The sequence below is a fragment of the Hemiscyllium ocellatum genome, chromosome 13 (assembly GCF_020745735.1).
Source record: "Hemiscyllium ocellatum isolate sHemOce1 chromosome 13, sHemOce1.pat.X.cur, whole genome shotgun sequence".
In the NCBI taxonomy this organism is placed as follows: domain Eukaryota; kingdom Metazoa; phylum Chordata; class Chondrichthyes; order Orectolobiformes; family Hemiscylliidae; genus Hemiscyllium; species Hemiscyllium ocellatum.
The window spans coordinates 46,173,491-46,200,317 of record NC_083413.1 but is presented as its reverse complement, the minus strand read 5'-3'; the positions used below and the strand labels follow the sequence as shown (position 1 = coordinate 46,200,317).

The 26,827-nt window shown below is 40.9% G+C and overlaps 1 protein-coding gene across 3 annotated transcripts in view; it reads right to left on the bottom strand.

Moving 5' to 3' along the window:
• The window catches only part of tbl1xr1a (TBL1X/Y related 1a), a 167,409-nt gene extending 145,843 nt beyond the window's left edge, over positions 1-21,566 (bottom strand). For all 3 annotated transcript variants that reach the window (XM_060834806.1, XM_060834805.1, XM_060834807.1), the window contains exon 1: positions 21,231-21,566. The gene's annotated coding sequence lies outside the window, so the exon portion shown is untranslated. The remainder of the gene's footprint in view (positions 1-21,230) is intronic.
• Between the last annotated feature and the right edge of the window lie 5,261 nt (positions 21,567-26,827).

Genomic DNA, 26,827 nt, shown 5'->3' with positions numbered 1-26,827 from the left:
GCATGTTTACATGCTGAAAAATCAACAAGATTTCCATGTTGAAACAATATTTTCTGCAGCAGTATAGGGTTCAATTGGTATCAATTTGAGATGGCAATGCAAGAGAGACAACATAAACCAACACTTCAACACAAAATATTACTGTATTGTTAAATCTAGGTCACCTGTGTGCTCTGCTGGCTCTAGGAGACATTAAAAAGAACCTAAGCGAAGGATGCTAATATTCCACTCTTCATATATCAAAAGCAGATCAACCAGTTTTAACATCACTGAAGGTTTTACATGATTGCACAGCAAAGATTTTACTTCGAGTCAATATGCTTCAAATCAAGAGTGAAGTGTTACAATATAGTTCAACAGAGTGAATGTTGAAATTATGAGGTATGAAAGATTGTTCTGTTTTGGGTCTGTGTCGGTAATTCAAAGATAAAATTAAGGGAGTCATCTGACCCCAACTGAAGTCTGCCTGATAGCAACTCTGGTTGACACGGCTGTTAAAGATTAAAGGTTCTAGTTATTTGGCTGCGATGAAGGTGCAAGATGTTCACATTTGATAGCAGCATTTGTGTTTGCACTGATTAGGCTGTTAGCCACCAAAATCATGGCAAAACATTGAGAATATCAGGTTGTAAACAGCAATACTTTAAACTTTACATCCAAGACAGGATTGCGTCAGGGCCTCAAAGATTATTTATCAGCACTTTACCTGCATAGCAGACTGATGTGTTTCATACTATCATGGTGATGGGCTTCAAGAAGACAAGGGATTCTATATCTCTGAAATTCATAAATATAGACAACACGCTAGTATCCAGCAGGGACTGAGATCAATTGGAGGTCAAAAGGCTCCGTGGGTCATCACGCAAGAATGTGGGTGGGAGCACACCTTCAGGTTTAAAAAAACAACAAAGTTCACAAGGATTTGATACAAAACTGGAAGATTTATCAATATTTCATGTGAAAAGAACACCCAATAAAACCTTAACTGCGAACAATTCTAGAGTTAAAAGGAATCAGGTAACATGGAAAAGAGAAAGAATGGAAGTAAACTAACAGGAAAGAAGAATCATTTTGGATTGGGTTGGGGAGGCAGGGGGTGAAGTCGAATGTAGTGGTATTTTCAGTTGTATTAAAAGTAAAATAAGGAAGAAATCCTAGTTTGCGATTTAAAGTACAAGTCACTTGATTTAATAGTGTTCAGACCATGACGTTTTTAGTTTGTTACAATAAAAGTTTTAAAATATGAAACTACGTCGTTTCTCAACTGGATCAAAAATTATCAACTGGAAGTTCAAATTTCTTTTGAAAAATGTGGTCTCATGAAGAAATCATGAGATGAAGCACTATGTAAATTTACCTGAGTTTTACATCCTAATTACCTAAGAAATAGCATTATGAAATAGTATTATCAAAAGGTACACAAAGTCAGTTCTGCAGAAAAATTACAAATGACTGATCTCATTTATAAAAGCAATGAACATCAACATAACACCAGGAACAGAGTGTTAAAGAGTACAGCATAGCAAGGCTGGGTAAATGTGAGAAAAGAGGCGGAGGCTAGACATGAACTTTTTTTTACTTCACTGATATAAACTTTCACTTGTCTAAATGATAAATGAGATGTTCTTCTTGAAGCAAAAACAAAATGCTCATTCTGGAAATCAAGTAAAACAAAAAAAATACTAGTAATACTTAGCAGGTGTGGCAACAACGGTGAGGAAGAGAAACATCAACATTTGAGGCCAATGGTCCTTCATCAGATGAGCTGAAAAGTTAAATCTATTTCTTTCTCCATTGGTGCTGCCAGACCTAATGAGTAATCTTAGCGTTTTTTTAATTTAACATTTCTAACATGTGCTTTTCTTGCATCTATTTCTAATCCTATCTGACTACATAACTGAAAATAAACAAACCTTCAACATCCTCAATTCATTTGGACCTCAAATAATATTTTTTGCAAATTATTAGTTATAATGGTTCAGAGCCGACACAGACTAAAATAACTAAAACATAAAATCCATATTGACTTTATATTAAAAACTAGGAGATAAACTTATGAATTAGATTTACAATCTACTAAACCGGAAAAAGCAAATAATGGTTTCATGTGAGCTGTGTCAAAATGGTAAGAAGTCACTGCCAAAAAATCAGTGATGGAAACATTGTTATTACAATATATAAATGTTTCCATTCCCAACTCTCAACCAAAGCCAAATTTGAAGATACATGTCTCAATAGCTACAAAATGGGACTAATGAGCTGTACATAAACGAACTGGTGCCACCATAGAAATAAACTGGAGGGGAAACTGAGAATATTGTGGAACACTCACTTAACTCAAAAAGCACAAGGTGCAGCAACAACATAGAACACCGTGGGCGGCACGGTGGCACAGTGGTTAGCACTGCTGCCTCACAGCGCCAGAGACCAGGGTTCAATTCCCATCTCAAGCGACCGACTGTGTGGAGTTTGCACGTTCTCCCCGTGTCTGCGTGGGTTTCCTCCGGGTGCTCCAGTTTCCTCCCACAGTCAAAGATGTTGCTAAATTTCCCGTAGTGTTAGGTTAGAGGTAAATGTAGGGGTATGGTTGGGTCGCGCTTCGGCGGGTCGGTGTGGACTTGTTGGGCCGAAGGGCCTGTTTCTACACTAAGTAATCTAATCAAATACAGCGCAGAATAGGTCTTTTGGTCCTCGATGTTGTGCCCAACTACAAACTAATCTAAGCCCATCCCCCTACACTATCCCATCATCATTCATATGCTTATCCAAGAACTGTTTAAAAGCCTGTAATGTAGCTGAGTTAACTACATTGGCAGGTAGGGCATTCCACACCCTTATCATACTCTGTGTAAAGAACCTGCCTCTGACATCTGTCTGAAATCTATCACCCCTCAATTTGTAGTTATACCACATTGTATAAGCAGACACCATCATCCTAGGAAAAAAAGACTTTTACTGTCCACCCTATCTAATCCTCTGATGATCTTGTATGGCCTTATTAAATCCACTCTTGGCCTTCTTCTCTCTCCAATGAGAACAGACCCAAGCACTCAGCCTTTCCTCATAAGACCTTCCTTCCAGTCCAGGCAACATCCTGGTAAATCTACTCCACAACTTTTCCAATGCTTCCACATCCTTCCTGTAATGGGGCGACCAGAACTATACACAATATTCCAAGTGAGGCCGCACTCATGTTTTGTAGAGTTGCAGCATGACATCATGGCTCCGGAATTCAATCCCTTTACCAATAAAACCTAACACACCATATGCCTTCTGAACAGCACTATCCACCTGGGTAGTGACTTTCAGAGATGTACATGGACAACAAGATCCTTCTGCACATCCACACTACCAAGAATCTTTCCACTGACCCAGTACTCTGCCTTCCTGTTATTCTTCCCAAAGTGAATCACCTCGCATTTATCTGCATTAAGCTCCATTTGCCACCTCTCAGCCCAATTCCGCAGCTTATCCAAAATACCCTGCAACATTCTTCCACACTGTCCACTACTCCACTGACTTTAGTGACATCTGCAAACTTACTCACCCATCCACCTATGCCTGCATCCAAGTCATTTTTACAAATGACAAGCAGCAGTGGTGACAAAACATATCTTTGTGGTACATCAATAGTAACTGGACTCCAGGCTGAATATATTCTATTAACTACCACTTGCTTCTAATCCAGACTACTAAATCACCCTCAATCCCATGACTCTGCATTTTCTCCAAAAGCATACCATGTGGCAACTTATCAAAGGCTATACATAAGTTCATGTATACCACACCAACTGCCTCACCATCATCCACATGCTTGGTCACCTTCTGAAAAAACTCAATGAGGTTTGGGAGAGACGATCTACCCTTGACAAAACCAAGTTGACTATCTCCAACCAAACTGTTGCTTGCTAGATGATTTTAAGTCCTCGCTCTTATACTCCTTTCCAAAACCTGTAGATAATGATGACTCAAAGATCAAGGCCAAAGGCTCCACCCATCTCCTCCCTAGCTTCCCAGAGAATCCTCAGATAATTCCCATCCAGCCTAGGAGATTATCTATCTTCACATGTTCTAGAATTGATAACACCTCCTCCTTACTAACCTTAATCCTTTCTAGTCTAATCGCCCATATCTTAGCCTTCTCCTCTACAATATTCTCCTTTTCTTGAGTGAAAATAGATGTGAAATATTCATTTAGCACCTCTGATCTCCACAGGGTCCACACACAATTTCCCACTTATGTCTTTGACTGGCCTTATTCCCACCCTAGTCATCCTTTTATTCTACACATACCTATAGAAAGCTTTAGGGTTCTCTTTTATTCTATCTGATAAAGACTGCTCATGTCCCTGCCTTGCTCTTCTTAACTCTCTTTAAATCCTTCCTAGCTAATCTGTAACTCTACATCGCCTCATCTGAACCATCTAATCTCAAAGTCACATAAGCCTCCCTCTTCCACTTAAGAGATACAATTTCTATCGTAAACCACGGTTCCCTTACTTTATCACATCCACCCTGCCTGTCGGGGACATATCTATCAAGGGCACACAATATTTGTTCCTTAGGTAAAAACAATGACTACAGATGCTAGAAACCAGATTCTGTATTAGTGGCGCTGGAAAAGTACAGCAGTTCAGACAGCATCTGAAGAGCAGTAAAATCGACATTTCGGGCAAAAAACCTTCATCAGGAATACAGGCAGAGTGCCTGAAGGGTGGAAAGATAAATGAGAGGAGGGTGGGGGTGGGGAGAAAGTAGCATAGAGTACAATAGGTGAGTGGGGGAGGGGATGAAATCAAACATCTGGCCTGGCTCCATTACCAAGCACCAGATCCAGTGTGGCCTCCTTTCTTGGTGACCCTTTGACAGACTGTGTCAGGAAACCCACCTGCACAAACTGGACAAAAACGGATCCATCCGACATACTGGAGTAACAGCATTTCCAGACAATGTTGGGGAGGTTGAAATCCCTCATAATGACTACCCTGTTCCTTTCACTCCTACCCAGAATCGTTTTGCCAATCCTCTCCTCTACATCCCTGGAACTTTGCGGAGGCCTATAAAAAATTCCCAGCGTGACCTCTCCTTTTCTGTTTCTAACCTCAGCCCATACCACCTCAGTAGACGAGTCTTTGTCAAAAGTTCTTTTAGCCACTATTATACTATCCTTGACAAACAAAGCCACACCTCCCTCTTTTTTACCATCATCCTTAATCTTAATGAAAGATCTAAACCCTGGAACCTGCAACATCCATTCCTGACCCTGCTCTACCCATGTTTCCGAAAGGCCACAACATCGAAGTCCCAGGTATCTATCCATGTCGCAAGCTCACCTATCTTATTCCAGATACTCCTGGCATTGAAGTAGACACACTTCAAACCAGCTTGCTATCTGCCAGCGTACTCTTGTGACTGTGAAATCCTGTCCCTGCCCTCTCTACTCACATCCTCCTGTGCACTGGAACTACACCACAGGTTCCCACCCCCCTGCTGAGCTAGGTTAAACCCACCCGAATAGCACTAGCAAATTTCCCACCCAGGATATTTGTACCCTTCTGGTTCAAGTGAAGACCATCTTGTTTGTAGAGGTCCCACCTTCCCCAGAATGAGACCCAATTACCATATACCTGAAACCCTCCCTCCTGCGCTATCCTTGCAGCCACGTGTTTAACTGGTATCTCCCCCATTCCTCACCTCATGATCATGTGGCACGGGTAACAAACCAGAGATAACAACTCTGTTTCTTCTAACTCTCAGCTTCCACCCCAGCTCCCTGAAATCCTGCCTTACATCCCTATCCCTCTTTCTTTAATAGAATTTTAATACAAGTCCTCAATAAAAAGACAAGCTTAAATAGAAAGGCAGCAAATTCTCATCTGGGCCCGTGTAGGAGGCACATGATACTCGGATTCTGCAGTGGACAAATCTATATAAAGTTTTAAGTTGGAGTTGTATACCTAAGAACTAGGAGCAGGTGTGTGCAATTCAACCTCTCAAGCCTGCTCCACCATTCAATACAATCATAGCCAATCTCATCTCTATCCAACTTCTTACCGGTGACCCTTAACTAATTTAAAACGTGTCTGTTTGTCTGCTCCTTAAATTTACGGTGTCCCAGCATCCACTGCATTCTGGGGGTACTAAATTCCAGACACACAACCCTTTTGAGAATTAATTCCTTCTCATGTCCATTTTAAATCTGCTAAACTCTACTTATCCAAAAATTATGATCACTCATTCTCGATCACCAACACGAGGAAACATCCTTTCTATGTCTACTTTGTCAATCCCTTTTCTATCTTATAAGCCTCATTCTTCTAAACTCCAGACAATATAAATCTAAGCTGTTTAATCTTTCTTCATTAAACAAACCCGCGAGTTCTAGAATCAATCTGATGAACCTCCTCTGAACTGCCTCCGATGCATCAACATCCCACCTCAAGCAAGGGGACCAAAACTCTATGCAATAATCTAGATGCGTCTCACTAATGCCTTGGGCAGCTGCAGTAACTCTCCCCTACTTTTATACTCTTTTCCTTTAGCAGTGAATGCCAAAATTCTATTTGCCTTCTTTATTGTCTACTGCACCTACATACTATGTTTTGGTGATTCATGCACAAGGTCACCCAGATTCCTCTGTACAAAGCACTGTGAAGTTCCTCTTTATTTACCATTCAACAGGAAGCTCTCACTTACCCATGTTAAACACCATCTGCCAAATTTTGTCCCAATCACCGAACATATCCATATCCACTTGCAAATGTTTTAATTCTTGTCAATTCTTACATTTTACATCATGTGTTAAGAAGTGAAAGAGTTCTGACTGTGCTACTGGTTTATCTGTAAATGCATTTACACACATTTAATTGAGATCTTCAAAATAAACCCTCAAGGTGAATAGCTCAGTACTTCAGAAACCTGAAAAATTGTCCTATGACATAGGGCGAGGTATGAAAACAGGCTTCTTTTTACAATGAAAGAACCCTCCAGAAGGTTAGTGAGTGGAAGAGGTTTCCTTCAGATAGAAGCAGGTCAGTTAGAAAAACAAAAATGTCTATAACATGACCAAAGCAGTCAGGGCAGAAGAAAAGTTTCCTAATTGACTTAGTGGTATGTAGAGAAAAATTCCAGACATAGAAATTTTTAAGTTGTCAAGAGAGGAAGTCATCCCACAAGGCTGTCAAAACATGTTCCTTAAATTCACACATGAGTGAGTGAGTGAGTGTTAAAAGTTTAAGGGTCATACGTAGAGAAATTACCTAAACAAGGTAGCATCTAGTGAATGCCAGCTCTCTCTTTGATTTAAACGTTGAGCTAAAACTCTATTTCAGAAGCCAATGGTAAGTAATAGTTACAGCTACATCTACCCTGCAGCATATAATTTCAGACATTGAATCTTAGCAAGGATACCGAAGCAACAGAGAGAGTAGGGAAAGGATAAAATCTTGGGTCTAGCTACTCTAAAAGTTTAGTTTCTTAGTACTACTCCAGTCAAAAACAACCATGCCATGATGAAAATTGCAGAACATACTGAAACCGAAAGAGACAGAATTGATTAAGTGAATGGAGAGGAAAGAAGGATGTATTGCACCGAAAGGGAAACTGCTTTGTTGATGCTTTCTGCTTTGAGCATTCTGCTCCCCCCCTCCTTCAGAATCCACTTCCCCACGTATTCAAAAGGTTCCAAGTCATGTCTGATGGCTAACACACCAGTCCCACCATTGCATTAGCCACTTCTGCAGCTCATGACCAAAAGTCATACCTCTGCATACAGAAACAGTGATTCTAATCGCTAGTGAAGCTGATGTCCAGATCGTCATCACTTCACACGCATGAAGAGGGGCAAACACCTGTCCAGTACAATATCCATGCAACAAGGAAGTGGGTGCAAGTTGCAGAGTTAGCACAATTGCATTACTTTGCCTCAATAAACAAACAATAATACCCTGGCCCTTAAAACACCTTTACAGTAAATACTAATGGATGATGTATACAATTCATTAATATTGGGTATTGAGGATGATAGTTCTTTCATGGTTCTTTCCACAATGCTAAAAAAGACCCTTTTTCTGGACAAGTAAATAGTTAACATTTCAAGTCCAATATGACATCTTTGGAAGACAGAAACAACAGTTGCTAAAAGTGGTTTTCCACATTGGAGGAAGCTACAGAATCAGGTTCTCAGGAGGTCAAGATGAGAACCACGTCAAGAGGACATATGCAGGTCGGTGGAATGGGCAGTTAAAAAGACTTGAGAGAATGAGATAGAAGATTTCATTTTTCACGAAAAGGTTGGAGATGATGGATTTATTCGCCTTGAAGAATACAAGCAGATTTGACAATGTAGTTTACAAGGATGCTAAACAGACATAAACTGTTTCTATCAGAATGGTTGAGAACTACCTGACACTAGTGTCCTCAGTGTTTGAAAGTGAGTGGTTTTTAAAAAATGGAAACACGAGGAAAAATCCTTTCCATCGACTAAGTGGTGAAGATCTGGAAAGCAAAGTGCTAGTTTGGAGGCAGATTTAATCATGACTTGCAATTGCAAACTGATAAGCATATGGACTGCAGCAGTTCCAAGATTGCAGCTCGCCTACCACTGTCTCTAGTGCAACTAGGGGCTGGCAATAAATGCTGGCTGGCCAGCAATGCCACTACCATGTGTGAATTTTAAAACTGATGTGTCTGAGGTGCAAAGAACAGAAACGTGGTGAATGACAACAGCACTTGGTTGCATTTTCCATAGATACCTGTAAAAGATTTGACCCTGTAGTTGAAAGTTGTAAGAATATTACAAGACTTCATGTTTTAAAAAAACTTTTAATGTAACAAATGAGTAAATAGTGGTACATTTTGAAGGCAACTTCTATGTTAAACTATGGCAAGTTATGTTCCCTATATACCAATAACCTATTAAACACTCTATACACTCCTTTGAGCACACAATCCAATCAATCCCACCTTCCAATACATTTGCACAGAAATATCACACGACTATCTCTAGTCATTTTCCTCACTTTTTAAGAGAAATTTTCTAAACCTACCACTAATGGTAAGCCTGCTCTGCTGACTCTCGTTCTCTCTGGCCACACCAGGATGAATCTCTTCAACCTCCATTTCCAGCTGTGGGAACTCACAAACCAGCTTTTCTTTCTGTTGAACACTCAAACTCTAATGCCCAAGAGAGATATTCATGGTTAAGGAAGCCTATACTCAATATCAAAAATAGCTTCCTTTGACATCTTCTCCATGACAATGTAAGACACACTTAGTTTGCTTCCATGCAGACATGCTGATTAGTTTTGCTAATCCCAACACCCTTGCATCTTAGCAGTAAATGGATAGTTTATACTATACTGTTTACAACTCAATACCATCACCACCTTGCTGGGACTTTGAGATCCTTAGAGACTGCTGCCATGGATTCAAAGCATAAATAACCTTCCAAGTACAACAAGCTTGCATTTAATCTCCGAAAATCAAACCAACCAGGCTTCCTGTCAGCCAGAATGCAGAACAGGACATATGAATCCCTTTAAATTTAAAACATCATCCCCAAAATTTATTAATCTTCTTATCCTCATACATATAGTAATTTGGGCAACGTGGATCTAGCTAACGCTGGTCCTAGATCAGTACAAACTCTTCTGCTGAATGTGAAACAATTCAAGCTGCCAAACTCAACAATTGTGAACTGTGGATAACAGCAACTTGCACCTATGCAGAAACATTTAACAAAGTGAAACATTCCGAAGTGCTGCAAAGAGCATTATCAACAAAAATGATACTGGGCTACATATTAAGACATTAAGAGATGTGACCTAAAGCTTGAACAAAGGCAAATTTTTAATAAGCGTTTTAAAAAGAGCAAGACAGATGAAGAAATAGCCAATAGTGACAGAGTAGGAAAAAGAGATCATTGATGTGCAAGAGGCCAGAACTGTAGGTTTGCAGAGGCATTGGAGGATTGTAGAACTGCAGGACATCAGAGAAAGTAAGAAACAGAATAAGAATGTCACAACAACTTATGCTGTCACTTTAATATAGTAAAGCACCTCAAAGAACTTCACAGGAAAGTTATCGGTCAAATTTGACATTGAAATGATATCAAAAATAAATGTCCACAGAGGTAGGTTTTTAAAAAAGAATTAAAAGAAAGAGGGGGTAGTAGAGAATTCCAAAGCTTAGGGTCTCAATAGCAGAAAGTGATTAAAATGGGAAATGAGCAAAGGGAAGAAGTACAGTACAGAGATGCCAGGGTTGCAGAGATGTATCAGATTAAAAAGTGGGGAAGAGGTGAGATCATGAAGGGACTTGAAAATAAAAAAGCGTTTCACGAGCAAGCAATGTAGGCCAGTAAGCACACAAGGATAAGTGAACAAGATTTGGTAAAAAGTGTGATAAGAGCAGCTGAGGTTAAGATGAGCTTACATTTCTGGAGAGTGGAAAATAGAAGACCTTAAAAGAGGATGTTGAAATAGTCAAAGCTGTAATAAAAAAAGAGTATAAACAAGTATTTCAAGATGACCTGAGCCACCAGGTGAATCAAGTAATGTTGTTACAGAGGCAAAAATGGGCAATCTTAGTGACTAATCCAAGACTACAGACAGGTGCCAAGGAAAGGTTATGCAGTTGATGACTACACCTGAAGACAATGGCTTGGGTGCCTCAATTGTTTGAGGAATTGGGTGGAACTAAGAAGAAAGGGATGGTCATCTTATTGGGATTGTACAATAGATCACCCCCAATAGTCAGCAGGAAATTGAGAAACAAATCTGTAAGGAGATCTCAGTTATCAGTAAAAATAACAGAGTGGTTATGGTAGAATATTTTTACTTTTCAAACATAGACTGGGACTGCCATTGTGTTAAGGGACTGGATGGAGAGGAATTTAAGTGTGTATAAGAAAGTTTTCTGATCCAGTATGTGGATGTATCTACTAGAAGGTGCAAAACTTGACCTACTCTTGGAAAATAAGGCAGGGCAGGTGACTGAGGTGTCAGTGGGGGAGCACTTTAGGGCCAGTGACCATAATTTTATTAGCTTCAAAATAGTGATGGAAAAGGATAGACCAGGTCTATAAGTTGAAGCTGTCTAAATTGGAGGAAGGCTGATTTTGATGGTATTAGGCAAGAACTTGCAAAAGTTGATGGGGGAGGTGGGAGAGCGAGAGAGCAAGAGATGTTCACAGGTAAAGGGGTGGCTGAAAATGGAAAGCCTTCAAAAAGGAAATAACAAAAGTCCAGAGACAGGGCAAAGGTGGTCAGTGTAGGGAATGCTGGATGACTAGAGAAATTGAAATTTTGATCAAAGAAAAGAAAGCGTCAGTACAAATAGAATGAATCCCTAGAAGAGTACGAAAGCAGTAGTATACTTAAGAGGGAGATCAGGAGGGTAAAAGGGGACATGAGATAGCTTTGGCAAATAAGACTGAGGAGAATCCAAAGGGATTCTACAAATACATTAAGGACAAACAGGTAACTGGGGAGAGAGTAGGGCTCCTCAAAAGATCAGCAAGGCTGCCTGTGTGTGGAGCTGCAGGAGATGGGGAAGATACTAAACAAACATTTTAAGTCTTTACTGTGGAGAAGAATATGGAAGATATAGAACTTGGGGAAATAAATAGCAATATCTTGAAAAATGGCCATATGACAGGTGGTAATGATGGATAGTTTAAAACACAAAGATGAATAAACCCCAAAACCTGATCAGGTATAACCTAGAAATCAGTGGGAAGCTAGGGAAGTGATTACTGGACCTATTGCTGAGATATTTGTATCTCAATAGCCAGAGGTGAGATACCAGGGAACTGGAGGTTGGCTAATGTAGAGCCACTATTTAAGAAAGGTGGTAAGGAAAAGCCAGGGAACTATAGACTGGTGAGCCTGACATCGGTGATGGGCAAGTTGTTGAAGGGAATGCTGAGGGACAGGATTTACATGTATTTAGAACATAGAACATTACAGCGCAGTACAGGCCCTTCGGCCCTTGATGTTGCGCCGAGCTGTCATTCCAATCTGAAGCCCATCTAACCTACACTATTCCATGTACGTCCATATGCTTGTCCAACGACAACTTAAAGTTAGCGAATCTACTGCCATTGCAAGCAAAGCATTCCATTCCCTCACTACTCGGAGTAAAGAAACTACCTCTGACAGCTGTCCTATATCTACCACCCCGCAATTTAAAGCTATGCCCCCTCATGCTCGCCGTCACCATTCTTGGAAAAAGGTTCTCCCTGTCCACCCTATCTAACCTTCTGATTATCTTATATGTCTCTTAAGTCACCTCTCAACCTTCTTCTCTCCAACGAAAACAGCCTCAAATCCCTCAGCCTTTCCTCGTAAGACCTTCCCTCCATACCACGCAACATCCTAGTAAATCTCCTCTGCATCCTTTCCAAAGCTTCCACATCCTTCTTATAATGCTGTGACTAGAACTGTACACAATACTCCAAGTGCGGCTGCACCAGAGTTTTGTATAGCTGCAGCATAGCCTCATGGTTCCAGAACTCAATCCCTCTATTAATAAAAGCTAAAACACTGTATGCCTTCTGAACAACCCTGTCAACCTGGGTGGCAACTTTCAAGGATCTGTGTACATGGACACCGAGATCTCTCTGCTCATCTACACTGCCAAGAATCTTGCCATTAGCCCAGCACTTTACATTCCGGTTACTCCGACCAAAGTGAATCACCTCACACTTGTCCGCAAAAAAACTCCATTTGCCACCTCTCAGTCCAGCTCTGCAGCTTATCTATGTCTCTCTGTAACCTACAACATCCTTCATCAGTATCCACAACTCCACCGACCTTAGTGTCGTCTGCAAATTTACTAACCCACCCATCTACGCCCTCATCCAGGTCGTTAATAAAAATGACGAACAGCAGTGGACCTAACACCGACCCTTGCGGTACACCACTGGTAAGTGGACTCCAGGATGAACATTTCCCATCAACCACCACCCTCTGTCTACTTTCAGCAAGCCAATTACTGATCCAAACTGCTATATCTCTCATAATCCCATTTATTAAGACAAGAAATGATTAGGGATAGTCAACATAGCTTGGTGCATGGAAAATTGTGTCTCACAACCTTGATTGAGATTTTGTAGTAGTAACGAAGAGGATTGATGAGGGCAGAGCAGTCAACCTGATCTGTATGGACTTCAGTAAGGCGTTCAGCAAGGTTCTTCATGGTAGACGAGTTGGTTAGGTTAGATTAGATCACATGGAATACAGGGACAACTAGCTATCTGGATACAGAACTGGCTCGAAGGTAGACGATTGAAGTGTGGTGGAAGATTGTTTTTCAGCCTGAAGGCCTGTGACCAGTGGTGTACCACAAGGATCACTGCTGGGTCCACTGCTTTTCGCCATTTATATAAACGATCTGGATGTGAACAAAGAGGGTATGGTGCAGTGGACAACAAAGGTAGTTACCTCAAAGTACAACGTGATCTTGATCAGAAGGGCCAATCAGCTGAGGAGTAGCAGATGGAGTTTGATTAGATAAATGTGAGTTTGCTGCATTTTGGAAAGGCTAATCAGGGCAGGACTTATACGCTTAATGGGAAGGTCCTGTGGTGTATTGCTGAACAAAGAGACTGTGGAGTGCAGGTTCACAGTTCCTTGAAAGTGGAGTCACAGGTAGATAGGATAGTGAAGATGGCATTTGGCATGCTTGACTTTATTGGTCAGTGCATTGAGTATAGGAATTGGAAAGCCATGTTGCAGCTGCACAGGACATTGGTTAGGCCACTATTGGAATACTGCGAGTGGTTCTGGTCTCCCTGCTACAGGAAGGATGTTGTGAAACTTGAAAGGGTTCAGAGAAGAATTTACGAGGATAAAGCCAGGTGTGAAGGGTTTGAACTATTGGGAGAGGCTGAATAGGCTGGAGATATTTTCCCTGGAGCATTGGGGGCTGAGGGGTGACCTTATACAGCTTTATAAAATCATGACGGGTATGGATAGGTTAAATAAAGAAGGTATTTTCCCAGGGGTGGAGGCATCCAAACCCCAAGGGCATAGGTTTAAGGTGAGAGGGGAAAGGTATAAAAGGGACCCAAGGTGCAACGTTTTCACACAGAGGGTGATATGTGGATGGAATGAGCTGCCAGAATAAGTGGTAGAGGCTGGTACAATTACAACATTTAAAAGGCATCTGGATGGGTATATAGTAAGGGTTTAGAGAGATACAGGCCAAATGCTGGCAAACAGGATTAGATTTATTTAGGATACCTGGTTGGCATGGACGAGTCAGACCAAAGGGTCTGTTTCCATGCTGTCCTTCTCTGACTCTAAGCTCCTCTCCACCAGCAGTGGATGTTTAACAAGCAAGTTGACAATTGGTGTACAGTTGAGAGATGGTGGTGAGGAGGTTCTGAGTGTCAGAGTACAACGTCAAAGCTGACATTGTGGTTTCAGATGATATCACTGAGGGGTACCATATATGCAAAATAGGAGAGGATCAAGATAGACCCTTGTAGGACATCAATGGCAATAGTCTGGAAGTGGGAAGACAATCAATTGGAGATGTTTCTCTGGCTATGACAGAATAAATAAAAATGGGACTATGCAAGTGCAATCCCACTCAGCAAGACAATGGAGTGGAGCACTGGTAGGAGACTCCAAACGTTACTTGTTCTCTCTCTATAGATGCTACCTGACCCGTGCTGTGGATCTCGAGCATTTGTTGTTTTCAACTTTGGGAGCAAGATGGTGTATGTATTTTTAATTCATTCATGTGATGAGGGCATTACTGACTGAGTTAGCGCTTATTATCCAACCCTCATTGCCCAGAGGGTAATTAAGAGTCAACCAGATTGCTGCAGGTCTCTAGTCATGTATAGGCCAGACCAGATAAGTATGGCAGTTACCTAAAGGACATTAGTGAACACAAGGGGTTTTTGCAACAATGGAGAGTAGATTCATGGTCATCAGTAGACTCTTAATTCCAGATTTTTATGGAATTCAAACCCATCATCTGTCATTGTGGGATTCAGACATGGATCCCCAGAACATTACCTGGTTCTCTGGATTAACAATCCAGCAATAATACCACTAGGCCATTGCCTCCGCTCATTGTTAATTGTGTCAAGAATAATGGGGAGGGATAAATTACCACCACAGTCACAAAGGATGGCATGAGTGACTTTACATTCCTTACAAACCAGCACCGCAAGATCACTTTGCAGTGCATTAAATCAGCAATCTAGCGAATGCCGGGAAATGTCGTGAATGCCAAAACAAACTGACCAGATCCAACAGGTTTGAAAGGTTTAGGCTGCGATGCAGTAGCTCTAAAATCAAAGTCTGTATTCAAACAGCAGATTGGTAGAATGTTTAAAAACAAGTTTCAGTGCAGTAGATTCAGTGTTATTCTTGTAGCTCCTGATTTTACACAGCACAAAATCCTATGCATCTCACAGCTGACTGCAATCTGAAGAAAAATCTGCGAGGGATCAAAGCCCAACTGCTAAAAAGCCAGTCTTGATCAGGTGCATTCAAAAGTAATATATTGGGAATGAGTAGTACTAACATAGTGTATTGTTATGAATTTAAGACAACACCTATCAATTTAAACTATGTCCAGTAAAAATCAAAATGGCCACCGACATTCAATGGCTTCCTAAAGCTCTACTGCAAAAGAATCCACAAATATACAAATCTAAGGAATTTCCAAACAAGTTACTTGACAGCTTTTTAAAATAATTGTACAAAACAAACACTGTAAGGGTGCCCATTCAGTCCAACTTAAGTCCCATAGTACTATATAGAAAAAAAGTCGTATTTGATGCTATGAACTACTGTGTGCGCACAGACACACGTTTGGGGGTGGAGGAATGGTGTTGTGTTGCAAGAACATAGGGCTTTTTCCTCCGTGATCCTGCCTAGGAAATCAGTCCAGATGTCAAACGCTTTTGCTTGCAAATGTTCTTCAAAATATCAAAATTTAGTCCATCATTCTTTGTCTCTTATTCTAAAATCCGCACGCACATTAAAAGGGTGAACTTAATTAATGGTACTTAATATCATGTAATTCAAGAAATAACCCTTGTGGTGTCAATTTCTCTTCCCTTTTATCCCCTTTTCGTTCATTACTTTGACACTTCAAACTAGCTTTCTGGCATTCCCTTCCAATACTTATATAGCTTCAATGCTCCCTTGCACCTTGGCAATAAAATATCAAGAGAATATTCAAAGTGCAGGATTGCCCATTGTGCTACACAATGTCAGTATGGCACATTTGTCCACTACTCATTTAGTTTATGTCACTACCCTATCTGTGAACCCATTCTATTTTACATTTAGCTTTTTTTTAAACATCATCTAAATTACATGCATGGCAACAATTTTTCCCTCTTACAGGCAGTGGTTTGTGCTGAATTTCACTGACCACCGATTCATCCATTTATAGATTTACGTAAATGCCTTACAATACACCCATGACTTAACATCAAATTTTCAGTTAATAAACTTATGACACAAGTGTGCACGAGGCTTCTGTATTTTTCGATGTAGATTAGACGTAGTAGACACAGACCCATAACACACATTTGTAGCATATTATCAAAAGCAAATGCTGGATTGTCCCACCATCAACTGTCTCCATAAATGCAAATAGCTCAAACCAACAGCACTACAAGGCCCCTAAACATGGGACTATGAACCTTGTCAAATTAAGACTTCTGCTGTATCAAGTTAAACACAGAATTAGATCAGCATACGTGTACATCTCTAACCTGTATTTCATATTCTACAGTCTAAAAAGACCAGCTCCAAAGGACAATACAAGTACGGTCAAAGGCTCCCTACGTCAGACACCGAAAACAAAAGTGTACTCAATACAGCACCTACCTTTTCAATTTATTAACTCAATATTACTACAATTACAGTACACAGCTCCTCAAGGCTTTTCCCTACCTGCATGCTCCACAAAAGATTTTCCAACAAAAAAAAACTTTCACCTCAGTAAGGCTTCAGATCAATCCATAACCAACCTCCTCCTCTGGAAACTCTGCCCATATTTTGACAGCTGTGATAAAGTGCACCACAGCAACAGAGACACTCCACAACATTTTAAATAAAACAAAGTACATTTTTTGTCTAAAAGTGAATTTTCCCCAATGTTAATGAATTCTTCAAAAGATTCTCAGGATCCAGAACCTGGATCTGAATTTTCAAAATAAAATAAATTTTCAATTGGACTCATTTCATCTCGACAAGTTTGTTGACATCTGTCTATTAATTATTGCAGATCTATTGTTGACAGAGTACCAAAGAGAAAAACCATCACACCCACTCAACTTTGGTGGTGGAGGTAATGACCAAGCAAAAATACCATTTACAACATTAAAAATCATAAAATCAGTCCCCTATAGTCTGAGGCCTGAGAATTGTGAATATACTGCCACACCAATGGATGCAAGACAACAAGACAAGGATACTCACTATATAGTAGACGCCACCTTCAGTCTGCTTCTCATCCATTAGCACATTTCATCAAATTTTCCACCTCAAGATTTCCATTCATGGCCAACACAGTTTTAGAATGACTAGGCAAAAGGATTAAACACTGTTCTTCTCTTCAGCTTGACCTCACACAAAATGAAGCATAGGAATTTCCTTAAGTGGCTAGCTGGGTCTGGTGTCCACTTAATGTCAGTCCCACAAGACTACAGGAAAAGTAGGTCATTCAGCCTTTCAGGCCTGCTCCACCATTCAAGAAGATCTTGTCTGATATGGAGTAGTCTCAAACTCAACTTGCCCGTGTGCCCTCCATAACCCTCAACACCAGTGTCCATCAATAAAGGGCGAGCCATGACACAAAGTTTCTTTGGTGCTTCCCAGATGAACAAAGACTCTAACTAAGTAGTGTATAGGTACTGTAAATACTAGGCTAGAGTAGATCGGAGTTTCCTCTGAGGTCAGATGGAAGTTTCATATATCTACTAAGAATCTGACACGAGAAAACGTGGCCAGCTGAATCACGCATGATAATTCACACCACTCCTGTCTTCTGTGACCCAAACAAAGAAACCACAAGATACCAAATGATTGAAACATTAGCTCAAGATTCACAATTAAGTCCCAAACTGACTGAGGTAATTGACAGGAACATTCTAGAACACAGAACATTACAGCGCAGTACAGGCCCTTCGGCCCTCGAAGTTGCGCCGACCAGTTTATATTCTACCATCTATATTCTAAATTATAAAGTTGGGAGAGATATCAACTGTGCATTATACACTGATTTTAACTCTACTGTTGATGTAGATAAACCAATTCATTTTCACAAGCAACTAACAGCAATGAATTTCCCACCCACTCTCTGCTTACCCATTAAAAGTGATGCAACTGTATGCCTGATTTATACAAAATTATCGATTTTAGAAACTCCTAAGGAATAAGGTTCATATACTATAATCAAGATACAATTCCCACTCTTAGTCTTGTGACAGTGGTAATGTTCCTATCCCTGGGCCAGAAAGTCCAAGTTCAAGTCCCATCTGACCCAGAGGTTGTCATAACAAGTCAGTATATTAATTGAAAAAAAATTCCCATTTGGTTATAGTAACTGCAAGGAATCAGGATCAGATATACAAGGAAGGGATACTGCCCCTCGACAACAGTGCCCAATATCACACATGCATCTGCAATATACAGCTCTACTTCATCACACTTTCTACTGTCTGCACCACTGTTGCTGAACTATCGCACTGCTGATTTGCCATTCTGTGCTGGATAAACAGAAGACTCCTCAGCTTTTGGGAAGTCCAAAATCACTGGTTACAATGTGTGCTGTAAACCCTGACCCTTAGTTACTGACTAACATGCTCACCAAAATCGCTTGGAGACTAAACCAGAACAGTCACAACCTGGCATCTCATTTGGGCCTTAGAGGAACTATCAATTATACACAAGCAAGACCACCTAATTTCACCTCCGTATCATCACCTAGCTCCATCCTACTTCAGCTCATCTGTTGCTCAAACCCTCATCCATGTCTTTATTGACACTTGTTTTAACTATTTGAACATACTCTCTGCAGGTCTCCCACATTTCTACACTTCAACTTGAGGTCCTCCAAAACTCTGTTGTCCACGTACTTACTCACACCAAGTCCCATTTATGCTCGCTCATTTACTGATACTGATTCAGAGTCAAGCAATACTTTGATTTTAAAAGTTTTATCCTCATCTTCAAAGTCCCCAGCATGCCATTTCTCCACTCTACCTCTGTAACCTCTCCCAGCTGCACAATCCTCAGATATCTGTACTCCCTCAATTCCACCAAATATTAAACAAAAACAGAATTTGCTGTTAAAAGTCAGCATCGGTGAAGAGAAATGACAGTTAAATGTGTCGGGTCCGATGACATTTCCTCAGAACTTCCACCAAAAACTATTTTAAATTTATCCACCGTTGATGGGCACACCTTGACCTGCCTGGGTCCAAAGCCGTGGACTTGCTTCCCCTGATCTTTCTGCCTTTCCTTTAAAAATCTGCTAAAAGCTATGTCTTTGAATAAAGTTTTACTCATCTAATGTCGCCTCTCGTAAATCACTGTCAAATTGGTCATTATGCTCTTGTCAAGTATCTCAAGATGTGTTTTTATTTTAAAGATTTTATAGCAAGTACAAATTGTTATTGATGTCAAGAAACCTTATGTCCTAACTAGTACTGTATAGATGGGCAATGATTCATGAGTACATTATATGGTGAACTGATGACATGTACCCGTGTCCTATCACAAGATGCAGCCATCACTAACACATGAAAAATGGGCAATGCCGAATTTGGATAGATCAGGCAAGTTAAACTGCAGAGGGTAGAAAACATGCAATCAGAAGTACAATGAAAAGAAATGTAATATTGTAAATCTTTTCTGGTTGTTCAGGCGTAACAAACTATTTTGACTCCCCAAATTCAATGTACCCAACGCCCCTCCCATCTCCCACAGGATTGTAGTATGAAAGAAAAATGATCATTTAACTGCTGCAAAGTGTTGTGTGCAGTATATTTTAAAATCTAAGTGTAGCACATCATAAAGCAAAAATAGATCAACTGAAGGAGGATTATTGCACTTTCCTAAATACCAAAACAAACCCACACACTATTTGTAGAAGTTGAAGAATTGTAATTTCAAGCAAGCATTTAACCCATAAATTGGCTCAATCGATGATAAGTTTTAGAAGTTTTCTTAACTTGCATGTAAGGCAGTATAATTTACAGAATAGCATTCCTCCAGTGCAGTCATTTCACATTAAATATTAATTTTACATGGTCTGGTCAGAAATTATAACCCCTTTTGTTAAAAACTTATTCCATCAATGCTATTACAGTTTTAAAAAAAGCAAGCCTACAATTTACAGAACACTTTTTTGATCCCAATTTCTGAACTCTTTAAGAGTTCAACAAGAGGAAATCGAATTACAAACTGATTCTTGTGCTCAAGACAAAAAAAAGTGTCCAATTTTACACTGCGTAAGCATGTAGCTTCTGCAAAAAAAAAGTTGACGTTCTTGGTTTTGTGGAAATGCTGGTGTCCTGGCAATTATATAATCCATTATGTAAGTTACAAACAGCAATCGCTACGTTAAGAAAAAAGTATAATCAGCAGCTAATTCACATGGTACAATATTGTTATGGATTTGAAGGGGGGGGCAGCGAACATTGCAAACAGTACAGGTAGCAACAAAGACACAACTTTCAAGTCAGTTTAAACTCCAATGGATCTCTTCATTAAATTCACCATTTAGTTCAACTCCAGACAAGGAACTAATGCAGCTCCAGTGTCAGTCAGAGCAGCAGCAGCATGTGGGTTTCAGCTTTTCTTCAAACGCTTCCCCTCCCCCCACAGCACGAGTGCAGGCCCCTAGGGGAGCCTCCGCCGATTCTCCCGCACCGCCCTGCAGCCGAGGCCGGGGTGGCGGGCTGCTGACGCCCAGACCTGGGCCTAAGGCCCCTTCACCCACAAAAATCAACCCCCTCCCCCGCAGGGAGCCGCCACCGCCCGCTTCAGCCCGGGCTCGGGAAGGTCCCTCACTCCGAGGGAGGGCACCATGGCGGCGGCCGAGGAGTCAGACACTGAGCCTCCCATCCCCCCTCCCTCTCTCTAACCGCGGCCTAACGCCTCAGGCCGCCTCCCCTCCCCCACTCCCGCCTCTCACAGCCTGCTCCCTGGGTAGCAGTCGGTACGCGGGGCCCGAGGCTCACTCACCAGGAACCGCAGACACTCGGCCTCTTCCTCCCGGCTGCTGGGCGGCCTCCTGTTGTTGTTCCTTCCCTTCCCCTCCCCCCACCCTCCTTCCTCGGGAGGTTAAGGCTTTAAAAAGGCGGTTATAGTGGAAATTTCTGGATATAAAAGACTCCGCATCCGTGCCAAGGCTGAGATAGATAGCGGCTTGTAGGACGCCGGGAAATAATACGGTCCCAGGAAGGTATTTTTAAAAAAAAACAACTGCAGCGACTTGCTTGGTGAGTGCCGAGGAGAACGTCAGGCTGAACACAGCCAAACGTTCAGTGCCATGCAAACGTCTGCCTTTCCCTCTCCTCCCCCCCACTCCTCTGGCCTGGCAGCCACCGGTGACCCGGCCCGCGCAAATGGCTCACTTACAGCAACAGGGCTCTCATTGTATCACACACAGGGAGGAGACAACTGCACCAGAGAAACACCAACTCTCACTTTACACTGCCTCCTGAACACCCCTCCAAACCATTCTTTTCCTTTTTTTAAACCTGCCACGGCAACAATCACCCATTTGACACAATCTTTTTTTTAAATTGTGGAAGGCTGTTAGTTAGTGAATGTTCATTGCCTGTCAAAAATATACAGTGCAATCCCACCATCTGGACAACCCATGGCTCTTATATGGAGCTACTAAATCCTCAAACATTACTAAATATCATAGTCTTAGTAACAGTCAGATTTCCTTCACGATAATAAAATAAATAATTTTTATATCCTCCATCATCCAGTCCCCACAATTATAATGTCATTAGTGTCCTTGAATGATGTAATACAGCACTGCAGGCTGATTCAGTATACACTTAGGTTACAGCAAGTCAGATTTTGGATAATGTAATTAACCCTGAACTGAATGAGAAAAATTCATAAGCAACCCTGCTCCTCATTGCCATCCATTGACTATTATTGGAAAATGTGCGGAACTAGCATGGGTTCAGACATGATTCAGAGACTGTCATGGGTAATCAGAAAGTATTCATAGTTTAAGCAGACGTTTGAAGAGCGCAATATGATATCTCAGAACTAGGAATTCAGATAAACTGCTCAGATTGTGCTTTCAACTCCACTTTCCTGTTTACTCAAAATACCCTTTAACTCCCTCATCAATCAAGAATCTGTTTGATGAGACTGCCTTCACTGCTCCTTGGGAAAGAAAGTCTACAAGCCTCAGAAAAAAAATCTAATTTCCATCTTAAATGGGAGACGCCTTATTTTTAAGTTCTGTCCACTGCTTCTGATTCTCCACCTCCACCCGTCTCCCCCTCCCCCTCCAAAGTGAGTCTACCTATACCAAATGGACTGCAACAAGAACCTTCTCAAGGGCAAGTAGGGATGGGCAATAGATGCTGGCCTGGCCAGTCACACGCACATACCATGAATATTAAAAGAAAATTCATTTGTTAGGAGGATTTGAACTAAAAGGAGAGGCTGAATAGACTGGACTATTTTCCCTGGAGTGTCAGAGACTGAGGGCTGACCTTATGAAGTTTATAAAATCATGTTAGGGGCATTGATAGGATGAATAGCCAAGGTATTTTCCCCAGGGTAGGGGAGTCCAAAACTAGAGGGCATAGGTTTAAGATAAGAGGAGAAAGCTTAAAAAAATCTCCTAGGGAGCAACGTTTTTCACAAGGATAGTGGTGCACATATGGAATGAACTGCCAGAGGAAGTGGGATTAAATTAGGATATCTGGACGAGTTAGACTGATGGGTCTGTTTCTGTGATCTACATACACATCCCTCTGTACCACATAGAGTGTTGCAATCTTTCTCAATTTACTAATTATACTGCTTTTTAAATTCTTGCTAAATTGGAGAAATTCATATTTTCCTATATTATAGTCCAGCTGCTAAATATTTGCCTCTTCACTTAAACAATTAGAAATCCTTTTGTAAACTCTGTGTGCCTCACAATTTAGTTTCCTACCCTGGCGTATCATCAGCAAATTTAATGACAATACATTCTGTCCTTTTAACCAAATTATTGATTGGTGTTGTAAATAATTGAGACACCAGCACCTATACTTGTGAGAGGCCACAAGTTACAGTTTGCTAGCCTGAAATTGACCCACTTAATCATATTCTCTGCCTCCTATCCTCCGTCCATGTTAATATGCTATCCACACATCCTGAGCTCTTATTTTCTTTTTTTTCCTTTGATATGGCACCTTCTCAAAAGTATTTTGGAAATCCAAGTCCAATATCTATAGTATCACCTTTGTTTACCTCTATGTTACTTACTCAAAATAATTAGTAAATTATTGAAACATGACTTTTCAAAACCATGTTGATTCTGTCTAATTGCATTACAATTTTCTAAGTACTACACTTGAACAAATGCTAGGCTAACAGGTCTGTAGTTAGCTACTTTATATCTACTTACTTTCTCGATTAGGGGAGTTACATTTGCAGCTTTCAGGTTTGATGAGATCATTCCAGAATCAAGGGAATTTTGGAAAATTCTAACTAATGCATCATCTTTCTCTGCAGCTACTTATTTTAAGATCCAAGGATGAAGTCTATAAAGTCATGGTCACCTGTCAGCCTTTAGTTCTGGTAGTTTTCCCAATATGTTTGCCCTTTTGATTGTAAGTGTTTTATAACTCTCCCTTCCTTTCACCCCTAATTGATAACTAGTTCAGGGTGTTGATTCCAATAAAAAGACACAAAATAAGAGCGCTCTTTTCACTATTTCCTTCTTTCCCATGATTAATTTCACAAAAACACTTTCTAGGGTATCCATGCTCACATTAGTTATCGTTATCCTTTTCAAAATACTTGTAGAAGCCTTTACTAGTTATTTTTATATTTCTAAGTTGCTTTCTCATATACACTAATTTCTTCCTTGTAACTTTTATTCCTTCTTAAACTCTGTTCAGTTCAATCTTTGCAGACTCTGCTTTTCTTTCTATTGAAAACCATGTGGGATTTTGTTAGTACACCAGGGATTATTCATTCAATTCATAGAGTCTTTCTTTCCTCTTACTTTCTCAAATAGAGGAGTTAATGAAAATGATTGGGCGGCACGGTGGCACAGTGGTTAGCACTGCTGCCTCACAGCGCCTGAGACCTGGGTTCAATTCCCGACTCAGGCGACTGACTGTGTGGAATTTGCACATTCTCCCCGTGTCTGCGTGGGTTTCCTCTGGGTGTTCCGGTTTCCTCCCACAGTCTAAAGATGTGCGGGTCAGGTGAATTGGTCATGCTAAATTGCCCGTAGTGTTAGGTAAGGGGTAAATGTAGGGGTAAGGGTGGGTTGCGCTTCGGCGGGTCGGTGTGGACTTGTTGGGCCAAAGGGCCTGTTTCCACACTGTAAGTGATCTAATCTAACCTAATCTAATTTTGCTGAATCTAAAGCAATATACCCTTACCACATCTTCTAAAATCACCTTCAAACCCTTATAATTGTCTTAATTTTAAGTTCAAAACACTAGTCTTAGATTGCATTCTTCTCATTCTGAAACTGATCATGAAATTGGGTCATTTTACAGTCAATGTTACCTCATGGCTCTCTTCCTATTGGTTCATTCATTAAACCTGCCTAATTGCACACTACTAAGTTTAGAATAACCTGCTTTTTAGCTTGCTCTAGAACATACTGCTCCAAGAAATTGTGCCAAAACCTCTACAAGCTCGTTTTCCAAGACTTCATTGCTGATCTAATTTGTTGATATTTTGGAATCAACCTGTTCAGAGTTTTATTACACACCCGTGAAGTAGATGTGAATTGAACCCAGACTAACTGGCTCAGAGGTGGTATCGCTACCATTGTGTCACAAGTGCCCATCCCACGATCTGATCTGTATAATCTGGACATAGATTAAAATCACCCATGATTTTCATTTTGCCTTATTTTAAAAACAAGTCCCCCTTATTCCTGTACACCATTTTCAACCATTTCCAGCCAGAAGTGTCAAGTGGATGATCCAGCTCACCTTCCTCACAAGGTCCTCAGCCTTGTCATTGATGCCAGCTTTCAGCCAATTCATTCCATGTGATATTAAAGAACAAATGAAATATTTGGCTTTAGGTGCAGAGTTAGCTACACCCTGAGCCTCCTATTCCTGTACAGCTACAACACTGACATCTATCCATCAATGTGGAAAATTGCTTAAGTATGATTTATTCACAAAGAAAAAAGACAGGCCAGCCCACTTAAATGTCACCTCATCCATTTACACTTGACCATTAGCAAAAGAGTGATGCAAGGTGGTCATCAACAGTGCTACTAAGCAACGTTCCTGCTAAGGGAAGCTCAATTTGCATTCCACGAGGACAATTCAGCTCCTGAGTTCATTACATCCTTGGTCCAAACATGTACAAACAACTCAATTCCAAAGATGATGTGAGAAAACAATTGCCGTTGACATCGAAATAACATTTGACTAAGCATGCAGTCAAGAAGCCCTAGCAAAACTGTAGTCAGTGAGTATCAGGAAAAAAATGTCTATTGATTGGATTCATACAAATAAAGGTGGTGGTGGTTGTGACATGGAACCATAGAATGTGTATAACCCTCAATCTGCAATGTGTTCGGAGATTCAAAATTCAACTTAGCATTTTAGATGGGAGAACAATTACTTGGAAAACAACAAATTAGCCATCTTAGAAATTTTAGATGTTTTTTGCTTTTCCCAGCAGTGCCACTTAATATTAAGACATCTTAAATAAAACAGCAAGGTTCGAAGTTATGGAAGTTCACCACAGAATTCAGCTGTGCCATTGTGGAAAGGGAGCAATCAGCTCAGTGTTTGCTAATGAGAAGGAAAAAAGGAATTTAAATATAGTCACATCCAGCTCTTCACAAGCCTGTGAAAAGTCAGTCGTACAATGGCATTTTTAGAAGTGCATGAGTACTCTCCAAGAATTACTCCATCAGGAAAAATGGCTCACACAATAAGTTTTACAAGAAATCATGGAGGTACAGAAAAATTCTTACAATTAGGTACAAAAGGATACACTGCAATCAAAAGATGCTTGCATTGATACTAGGTCTGAGTTTTAACTATAGGAAAGTAGATGAGTTTAAGGAAAATCAAAATCTCAACCATAGTACCTATCGGGCCAGCAAGCCTCGCTCTTTGCCTCGGAGGCCTCCAAGATAATCTTCCGGTCTAGGGTCCACTCCATGGAGCAGGACGCGACGTGCTCACGTTTCTTCTTCTAGAAGGTGCACAAAGAGAGCTCCACGCTTAGCAGCCTGAAGGAAGAAGATGGCTCGATAACGTCATCTCAGGCTCACGTCATGAGGATCAGCAAATCCTTCTATGCAAGTCTCTATGACTCGAAGACAACCGACAGTGCGGCCTCCCAGTCTTTCCTGTCCTCTGTCACGAAGGTCTTAGACAATGGAACACAGGAGAGACTGGACCAGCTGCTATCTCTGGACGAGCTGACCAAGGCCCTCGCGTCCTTCGAAAAGAATAAAACTCCTGGAAGCAACGGCCTAACGGTCGAGCTCTATTCTGCTCTGTGGGACTTGATGGGCCAGGACCTGCTGGAGGTGTATGTCAGTATGCTTCTGGCAGGTACCATGAATGAATCCAAGGAAAGGCATCATCACCCTCACC